General features: G+C 39.0%; 1 protein-coding gene and 1 long non-coding RNA gene across 11 annotated transcripts in view; one reads left to right on the forward strand and one right to left on the reverse strand.

The window, feature by feature from the left end:
• Positions 1–7,876, reverse strand: part of LOC116087199 — a 25,296-nt gene extending 17,420 nt beyond the window's left edge. For all 9 annotated transcript variants that reach the window (XR_004117310.1, XR_004117311.1, XR_004117307.1 and 6 more), the window contains exon 1: positions 7,565–7,876. This is a non-coding gene — a long non-coding RNA (uncharacterized LOC116087199). The remainder of the gene's footprint in view (positions 1–7,564) is intronic.
• Positions 1–9,092, forward strand: part of Adamts19 (ADAM metallopeptidase with thrombospondin type 1 motif 19) — a 187,349-nt gene that overhangs the window by 18,604 nt on the left and 159,653 nt on the right. The window lies entirely within an intron of this gene.

The following is a 9,092-nucleotide window of genomic DNA, read 5'->3' on the forward strand; positions in this document are numbered from 1 at the left end:
CCTTCTCCTCCTCCTCCTCCTCCTCCTCATTCTCCTCCTCCTCCTACTCTCCCCTCCCCTTGTTCCCCCTCCTTCTTCTTGAGACATGGTTTCTCTGTGTAGCCCTGGCTGTCCTGGAACTCACTCTGTAGGATCAGGCTGGCTTTAAATTCACAGAGATCTGCCTGCCTCTGCCTCTGCCTCTGCCTCCGCCTCTGGAATGTTGGTATTAAAGTCATGCGTCACCACCACTGGGTCTCATTTTATCTTAATACATATGATATTTGACTAAATATGTTTCAAAAGAGAAAATAACACAGACCAAACAGCAAATTTAGAGATAGCCCAAACAGAATAATTTCTTTCTCAGAAAAGAATATCACATAGCTATTTCTTCTTAAGTCCGAAGGAATTTAAATATTCTTTATCTCTCCTTAGAACATTGAGAGAGAGAGAGAGAGAGAGAGAGAGAGAGAGAGAGAGAGAGAGAGAGAGAGAGAGAGAGAGAAAGAGAGATAATGTCTGGATAAGGACTTAAACCCCCAAACAGGCCAACTTTTAATATATAATGCTATTTATTTTATCAACAATATGATGAAAAAAGAATACCATTTTAAATTTTCATAAATTAATAGGAAAGGTTAAAAACCTATGACAATTCAGTGAAAGCATTTGTATAGATTTTGTGATCTCTGAGTTCTGTTTGTAAGTGTGTCAATAGTATGCTTTATAGTAAGTACCTTATCAATAAGAATAATAATAACATGACAAATCTGGCCTTTTCTATTTATCCCATTTTGTGCAGTATATTGGTCCACTCGTTAATGGTTAATTTTATCTTCATGAATCACAGTGTATATCAAACATGCATGCATTCATTCATATATATATATATATACACATATATATACATATCTATACATATGTATATATATCTTATAAAATATGCATGTTGATGTATGTTTCTATATATGCTCATTAATGCAGCTGGGTTTATCGGTGTGTGTTTATATCTGCGAAATAATGAAAGCATCTTTTTGCATTCTTGGTGCTCCCATGCTGAAATCCAAACAGTATTGCTGTTGAGACAATTAACCTTACTTTGTCTGTAGCAGAGGTCTGGGACATTATTAATGTAGACTATAATTCAGTAAAACATGTGACTCCAATTCTAAATTAATTCAGTCTGCAGCCCAGTGCAGTAGTGGGCCCTGCCCTTCACACGCATTGTTCTGCTGAGGGTTGAGTTAAACCTGATTGGGATTACACCCACACATGGAGTTGAGTTCCACACGTGGGCTTCGCTAAAACACTAATGTTACGGAAAAGTTACTAGACAGAAAGAAAGCGTGAGGCCATGCTTCACTCTGTGTTGTGTTTGGTATGATTTCAGCCCTCTGGATTTATATTTCCTTTAATGAATATCACGTCAAGGAAGAACATAAGGCTTGCAGGTTGGGGTGAGAGTCTTAAACTCTTTAGAGATAAGTACTTGGGTAAGATCCAATAAGGTGTGGCTTGTGTCAGGCAGAGATTTCTAGCTGTGCAGTGTGCTTTGCCTTGCGCAGTGATGTCTAATGGGAGTGACTGTTCAGTGTGAGGTAGGAAAGAGTTATGTAGGTTTCACCATTAGTGTTGCCTCTGTGGTAAGACACTTAAACGACCTCACAGGTCAAACCTCAGCCCACGTCCACGAACCACAGACGTGTTTGTCCGAGGTATGCGTTTAAATTCATGAGATTTAACCAGGAGGAAATAGAGATTAAAGCAGTGTATAAAATAGACTTTAAAATGCGGTTTGTGTTCAGTAAATGGTAAAGGGTGGGCCTATAACGTTACAGCTGAGCCTGTTTAGGGAAATATCAAAGCCTTTGTTAAAAATTCAAAGCAGTGCCTGGTGGTGGTGGTGGTGGTGGTGGTGGCACACGCCTTTAATCCCAGCACTTGGGAGGCAGAGGCAGGCAGGCAGGCAGGCAGATTTCTGAGTTCGGGGCCAGCCTGGTCTACAGAGTGAGTTCCAGGACAGCCAGGGCTATATAGAGAAACACTGTCTTGAAAAACGAAAAAAGGAAAAAAAAATATTCAAAGCAGTAAAAAAGAATTCTGAAGTCATTATCATCATGGGCCAACTTTTTTTTTTTTTTTGGATACATTTTGGTAACACTGTTAAGAAAAGTGTAATTTACACATTTGATTAATAAAATTTGTGGTAGTTCCACTCTTAAATCTAGTTTTTTGCAGAGGAGGGGGTAAAGTATCATGTGCAGGAATAAGAGGGAGGCTCCCCTTCTGAGGTTGTTTTAACCTGCTCATTTTTCAGACAGCCATGGTAAAAGGTCTATTAACAGTGAAGAAAACAAAGACCAGTGAAGTTCTATCAGGTCCTGACCATCTCTGAGGTCTCCGGTGATGGCCACAACAACTGGGCATAATTTACTAGTTTTATTAAACCCACCATCTGTCATTTTACTCTTAAGATTTACTCTTGTTAAATAGGATTGTTAAATAGGATTGTATCCTACCAATATGTGATTTTACTTTGTAGCGAAAACAACCCCCTCACACACACAGTTCGGAAACGAAAATATTTCATTCACGGACCCCACATTTACTGGCCAGAGAGATGGCTTGGCAGTTATGAGCACCAACTAGTTTCCCGGAGAACCCTAGTTTTGCTCCCAGCACCCATGTTGGGCCACTTACAGCATCCTGAATATTAGTTTCTTCTTAGTGGCTCTGATAAAACACCACAACCAGAACAACTTTTTTGGGGGGAGAGGGGAAAGCTTATTTTAACTTACAATTTCAGAGGGATAAAAAGGGGCCATTATAGAAGGGAGGCCTGGGAGCAGGAGGCCTCTAAGTAAGGAAGCTTGCATACTGAACTGCAAGCCCAGAGCAGAAAGAGCAAATGGATGCCGAGAAAGGCTTTAAGCTCTCAAAGCCTGCCCATTGGCATACTTCCTCCAGGAAGATTGTGCGTCTAAATCCCTGATTGAGGACTAAGTATTCAGACACAGGAGCCTGTGGGGACATGTGCCATTTAACCACCGCAGCCTGGAACTCCAGCAGCACCTGGGCATCTGACACCCTCTTCTGGCTTTCACGAAGCAATCTATTGTGGAACAAAACAAAACAAAACAAAACAAAACAAAAAACCAAGAAGGCAAGGAAGCAAACAAACAAAACCTCAAAACATTAAGGTACAGTGTTTGAGAAGAAAGATAGACTTAGTCACTTTTATTTCAAAATGATGTGTCAGAGCGAACAAACTTTGCGGCTGCTCTTGGTTCCTTACCTGAAAAGAATTCCCCACAGCCAGAGCTAGATGTAAGTTCCCAGTCTTTACTGAGTAACATAACCTCCGACAGCCTTGTTTTTTTGTCACTTGAAAATTTATTAGAAATAAAGTGTACTTTTTTTATCATGTGTGTATTCATCAGATGCTTGTGAATAAAAGTGATCTCACTTAAGCATCATTTTTCAAATGTTCTCAGATGCCGCCTGTTAAAATAGTTTTGAAGTAACCATTGATAATGTGTCAACACTCAATTTATCGTTTTGCATGAGCATTGATTTGTTGGAGCAGCTCTGACAGTAAGCGTACAAAACTCACTACCTCCTGAATTCACAGAAATGTACGTTGGTTGATTGAACAGTTAAAGTGTCACACAACCATCCCGAGCTGTAAATAAGAAAATGGTGATGTTCCCCAAATTCCTATCTTCCATTCATCTCTCCAGTTCCTATCATGTTTGCAGTGTTAAAATGCCATCCATGGAGAGATCGTTCGAAATGAAGCTAATTCCTGTGTTGTTTCTATGAATCATTTCAGACACACCATATGCAGAGTCAACTTAACCAGCATCAGGCCCATGGGACATAGAAGACATGCTGCTAAATGGCACTGGAGTGTAGGCAGGTCAGGCAGTTCCCAACTCTCCAAGAAGTCTCTGTTTTCTACAGATGTTTCATCTCTTAGAGAATAAGCAATGAACTTCTTATGTAAACGGATATTCCATAAACACCCTCATTAAGTGGCTACAGGTATAGGTTGCTTCAATTAGTTTTTAATCTTTCTAAGTAAGTTTTCCTGCACATCTTGCTTTCTCTTGCACATTTGTGGGTTGCTTTTCAATGGAGCTGCTAGACCTCTGAAAATGCACATGCTTGTTTAAGATTTAGTGCAGCATTGTCCTTTAATATATTTATAGCATTATTCCAGAGTCTATTATTCAGATAACCAGAATTAATTTGCCACTTTAACATTTTATTTCCAAGGAAGTGTGAAGTGGCATCTGCTTGTTTCCCTGCTTTTTGGTCATGTTGATCTTTTTTCCTGCATCATGAACCATTACGGTTACTTTTGTGGGAATTTTATATTTTGCAACTGGAAACTCTCCTATAGCCATTATATATGGTTTAGATATTTATTCATTCTAGCAATTGGTTTGTGGATGCCTTACTATAAAAGATTTATTAAGTTTACATTCTGATGTGGTTAGATTTCAAAATATACCAATATAATTGCAGGTAGTGTGTCTTTAACAAGACCTTTGTTTTTACATGTTATAATCAAGGATTTTATAATTAATACATTTCAGTAAAAGCCAAGTTACAGGATGGTGCACAGATTCTGTTGCTCTCTATGCTAGGACAGAGATGGGTGTGCATATGCTAATAGAATTTTAATATCTGTAATGGATCAGATCAAATAGATAAGAAGAATTAATTTTAGAGAAAAAGAGAAAGGCATGAGGCTATCTGTCACAGAGATCTTTGATATGGTGGGAAACTTGTGAAAACTGTTTTGCCAGTGAGTTGCTTGTGTGTTCATTTGTTTAAGAACAGAAATTGTATTGCACAAGATGTTTAAAGGATCAATGTGATTCCATTCTTACTCCCTACAGCCCTAGTTTGAAAGTTGCTGTCTTGTTCTTATTACCATCTGTTTTCCTATAATGATCCTGGATTGTTTTTAAAGTTAAAAGGCTACATGTGACTTTTATCATTTTAAATAAATTCAACATATCAAATGGCATATTTGAATATCAATATATCAAATAATATCTAATTATTTGGTAGCCAATAATTCAATAAGGGCATTGGGTTGACTTTCGTTTATTTGTAATTTATAATTTTGAAAACTTAATATGTGGTTACTGCTTTGTCAAGTTTTTTGAACTTTTGTCATCAGATTTCAGTTGTATATTTTCTTTTGACAATGAACTCAATAAGACAAAGCAAGGACAATTTTGCTAAATGTATCAAAAGAATACATTAGTAGAACGACAACTCTGGAGTTAAAAGGTAAAATAATATGATTAGATATGATTTCCCAAAGGGCAATCATTCCTGGATCTACCAGGGACATCTGAGACACTAGTTAATTTAACTTACAAAACTATAAATTATCATTTTATCTTTTATTGTTGTTTGAAATAATGAAATTGTACCTGATCTTTAGAATTTTCCTTATTTTATTAACCATTCTGATGTGATTAGTTTTTGATTGTTTGTGTTATATAATATGAATCCAAGTACCAATACATCATACTGTTTCTACTATCAAAACTCATTCTGAGTTAGTCTTTTTTACTTCAGGGAGGCCTAAAAATTGTCAATCCCGAACTAGCCCCAACTGTTAACTTCTTGTCTAAATGTGGAAGCCTCTCTTTGCCTGTAGTCTTATCTTTATAATCTTGTTACCTAAGTGTCTTAGTTAGGGTTTTACTGCTGTGAACAGACACCATGACCAAGGCAAGTCTTATAAAGGAAAACATTTAACTGGGGCTGGCTTACAGGTTCAGAAGTTCAGTCCATTATCATCAAGGCAAGAACTGGGCAGCATCCAGGCAGACATGGTGCAGGAGGAGCTGAGAGTTCTACATCTCATGCCAAAGGCAAACAGGAGAAAGCTGACTTCCAAGCAGCTAGGATAGGGTCTTAAAACCCACACCCACAGTGACATGCTTCCTTCAAGAAGGCCATCCCTACGCCAACAAGGTCACATACTCCATTGGGCCAAGCATATTCAAACTTCCACACTAAGTAATAAGAGGGAACCTCTTTTTGGATAAGTCTGGACATGTTCCTTGCAACATTTATAATGGTAAAACATACAGAGGGCAGATTTTTAAAAAAGGAGTACCAAAAAAAAAATGTGCCTCATAAGAAATTTATTTTGAGAATGGGTGGATGATTCACTTCAGTTGAACCAACACATTTTTTTTTTTAATGTCTAAACATCTAACAAATAAGGGTTAATATTTATTAAATATTGGGGGTAGCTATGAGATCCTCCTCTCACCCTGCACTTGCTTTACGGGTTGTTTGTTTCTAGCATTAAAATCTACAGCCCAGACTAGCATCAACATCTTGGTGGTCTTCTTGTGAATGGTTCTTAGAGTTTTTTTTTTCTCTGAGTTCCTATTTTGAGGTCTCCTGACTATAGGAGAGATGTTTTTTCCATTCATTGCCAGGTTTTAGGACTCAAACAACCAAGACTCAAGGCAGATTAAAAATCCAACAAAATGATGGGAATGGCCAGAACAGGAAACCAGTTTCAGGCCGAAATGGTCACAGCCACTGGGCTGTGAGCACATTTGTTATACATCTGAGGCCTGGAAACGTCTAGGAGACAGAAACAGATGGGCTCTGAAAAGCAAAGGCTGGAAGTATATTGGTCCAGGAATAACACTAATGGGAGTTGCTGCTATCCAGGAGGGGTTTAAATTGCTTCAGCATGGTGACAGTTAAAAAGGGTAAGCACATCTTTAGATATTTACCAATGATGCTGATGGATGACACCGTCTTAGCGTGGAATTTGGAGCCCAAGTGACCTCTAATGTCTTGTCTTGGCGCTTCCTTGTTTATAGATGTTTTACTGAAGGCATGATGTATGAAAACTGCCCTGTTTGGCTGAGTCCGAGCTTAAGATGTCTTGGGTTTCAGAGAGTATACCATATTATGTCAGCTATTGAGGTCTATGATTTCCTAAGGCTGCATGTAAAAATTAGCATGATGCATTAACACCTTTAGCCTCTGCAGTTTCAGATGACAACTCTATAAGCAAATAAAGAAATGTTAGGAGGCAAGAAGCCTTTAGTTGTGTTTGCTTACGAAAACACACTCACATGGAAAAGAAAGTCGTTGCAAGGTTTATCTCCCTCACACAATAGACATGCTGTCCTTGTGATTTGTTAATGCAAGTCAGAATGGAGATGGGAGAGAATTATTTAAGAATCTAATGTGCTAAGAGCTGCCACTCACCTCATTTTGCTGTTATATTGCAAATGAGAAAGGGACAACTTAATATCTACAAAAGCAAACTTTTTTGACCAGGCTGGCTTCGAACTCAGAAATCCACCTGCCTCTGCCTCCTGAGTGCTGGGATTAAAGGCGTGCGCCACCACCACCCAGCTAAAAGTAAACTTTATTATTAAAGATACTTCAGATTTTTTTTGGAAATAGAAAAAAATTCAAAAAGATTTCCTTACTGTGTGTCTTGCTGCACTTCCTACCTCTAGCATACTTATCAATCTATAGGGTATCCTCGGTAAATGCTGTTGAATAAATGACTTACCCATTTGATCTCAAATGGACTCCTTAGAAGACATTGCAGCACTTTTCCATTCTCTGAGTACCGATGCTATGGTCCTAAATAGTTTGCTTCACTATTCTTGTTTCCATGGTAAAATGAATCTGCATCTTCTCTCTTGGGGTATGTAGGAGGTTGGCAGCATCTCTGTCAATTGTGAGGTCACCAGTAAGACCTGGCAGTGATGTGTGCTTCTCCAACTGCAGCTGTGCAGCTTGCTCAGTGGCCTCATTGAGCTCCACTTACAGCCCAGAACTGGGCTGGGATTCCATGAGATAAGCCTCACAAGGGTTCATCACCATGGTGAGCAGCTCCCCAAATTGTCCAGTGACTAACGCTTAACAACGAGGTGCATCATTGAACACACCAGCTCATTAAATGCTAGGATGGGTGGGAACTTGGAAGCATCTTTCCTTTGTTATTTATGAAATATTATAGGTCAAGGAAAGTCAGTTAATAAAGCCGGACTCTCCTTCTGACCATGCAGTATGGAACATGTAAATTTTCTCATTTGCAGGAGCACCAGCTAACAAAGAACCTCATGTTGTTAGTGACTGTCGGCAACCCCGATGATGAAGGCATAGGAATTCAGTTCCTTAGCCTGTATTCTGCTGTTGATTTGAACAACAGCCCCAGCACATGTGTTTGATCATCCAGCCTAGCTTCTGACTTTTTAACCTTATCCACGTAGGTTAGACAGGGACAACAGCTTCCTCAGACTAACTGAAGCAGGGCTTATTTTTAGATTTTCTTTAAAGATACCTCTATGAAGAGAATTTTTTTAAAAAAATGTATACAAACTACTCTTTTCTATCAACTTTATCCTTTCTTGCCTTCTGTCTGTTTCTGGTTCCCTTTCTACTTCCCAACCCTAAGGTCCTGGGTTTGATTCTAAATCCTCTCAATTTTGTCCCAGCATGTCCCCTCTACAAGGCATCATTTATTTCTATGGCTTGACAGTTTATCTCTCACATTTTTTTTTCCAGCTTAAAAACCTCTCTTGGGCTTTATATGTCTACTTGAATTCTGCATGTGAAGTCTTACAGATGTGTCAAATCTAGTTACGTTCTCACCAGAAAAAATGGTTACCTTCTATTCTCATAGTTCAGTTTAGTACTAAGTTCAGGCTTTGGCATCCTAAGCACTGATTCCCATTTTCTCTTCTTTCATTCGTGAGCCAGACACTACCAAGTCACCCTTAATCATTCCATGACCTGGTTCCCTTCTGGTCCAGCATCAAATCAATGACAAATTTGGGCAATCGCCCTTGGGTTTGGCTGAGGGGTCCAAAATAAACCTGAAGCGTGTTGAATTTTCTCCACATCTTTAGTCTGGGCCATGATGATCTTGCACCTGGTCTATTGGGATGGATTTCAAGTTGGTCTGCCTTATTCAGCTTTCATCTCCATTAAGTACATTTTCAAAAGAGAGAGAGAAAGAGAGAAAGAGAGAGAAAGGACAGAGAGAGGGAGGGAGGAAGGGAGGGAGGAGAGAGAGAGAGAGAGAGAAAGAG

The sequence above is a fragment of the Mastomys coucha genome, unplaced genomic scaffold (assembly GCF_008632895.1).
Source record: "Mastomys coucha isolate ucsf_1 unplaced genomic scaffold, UCSF_Mcou_1 pScaffold13, whole genome shotgun sequence".
NCBI classification, from domain to species: Eukaryota; Metazoa; Chordata; class Mammalia; order Rodentia; family Muridae; genus Mastomys; species Mastomys coucha.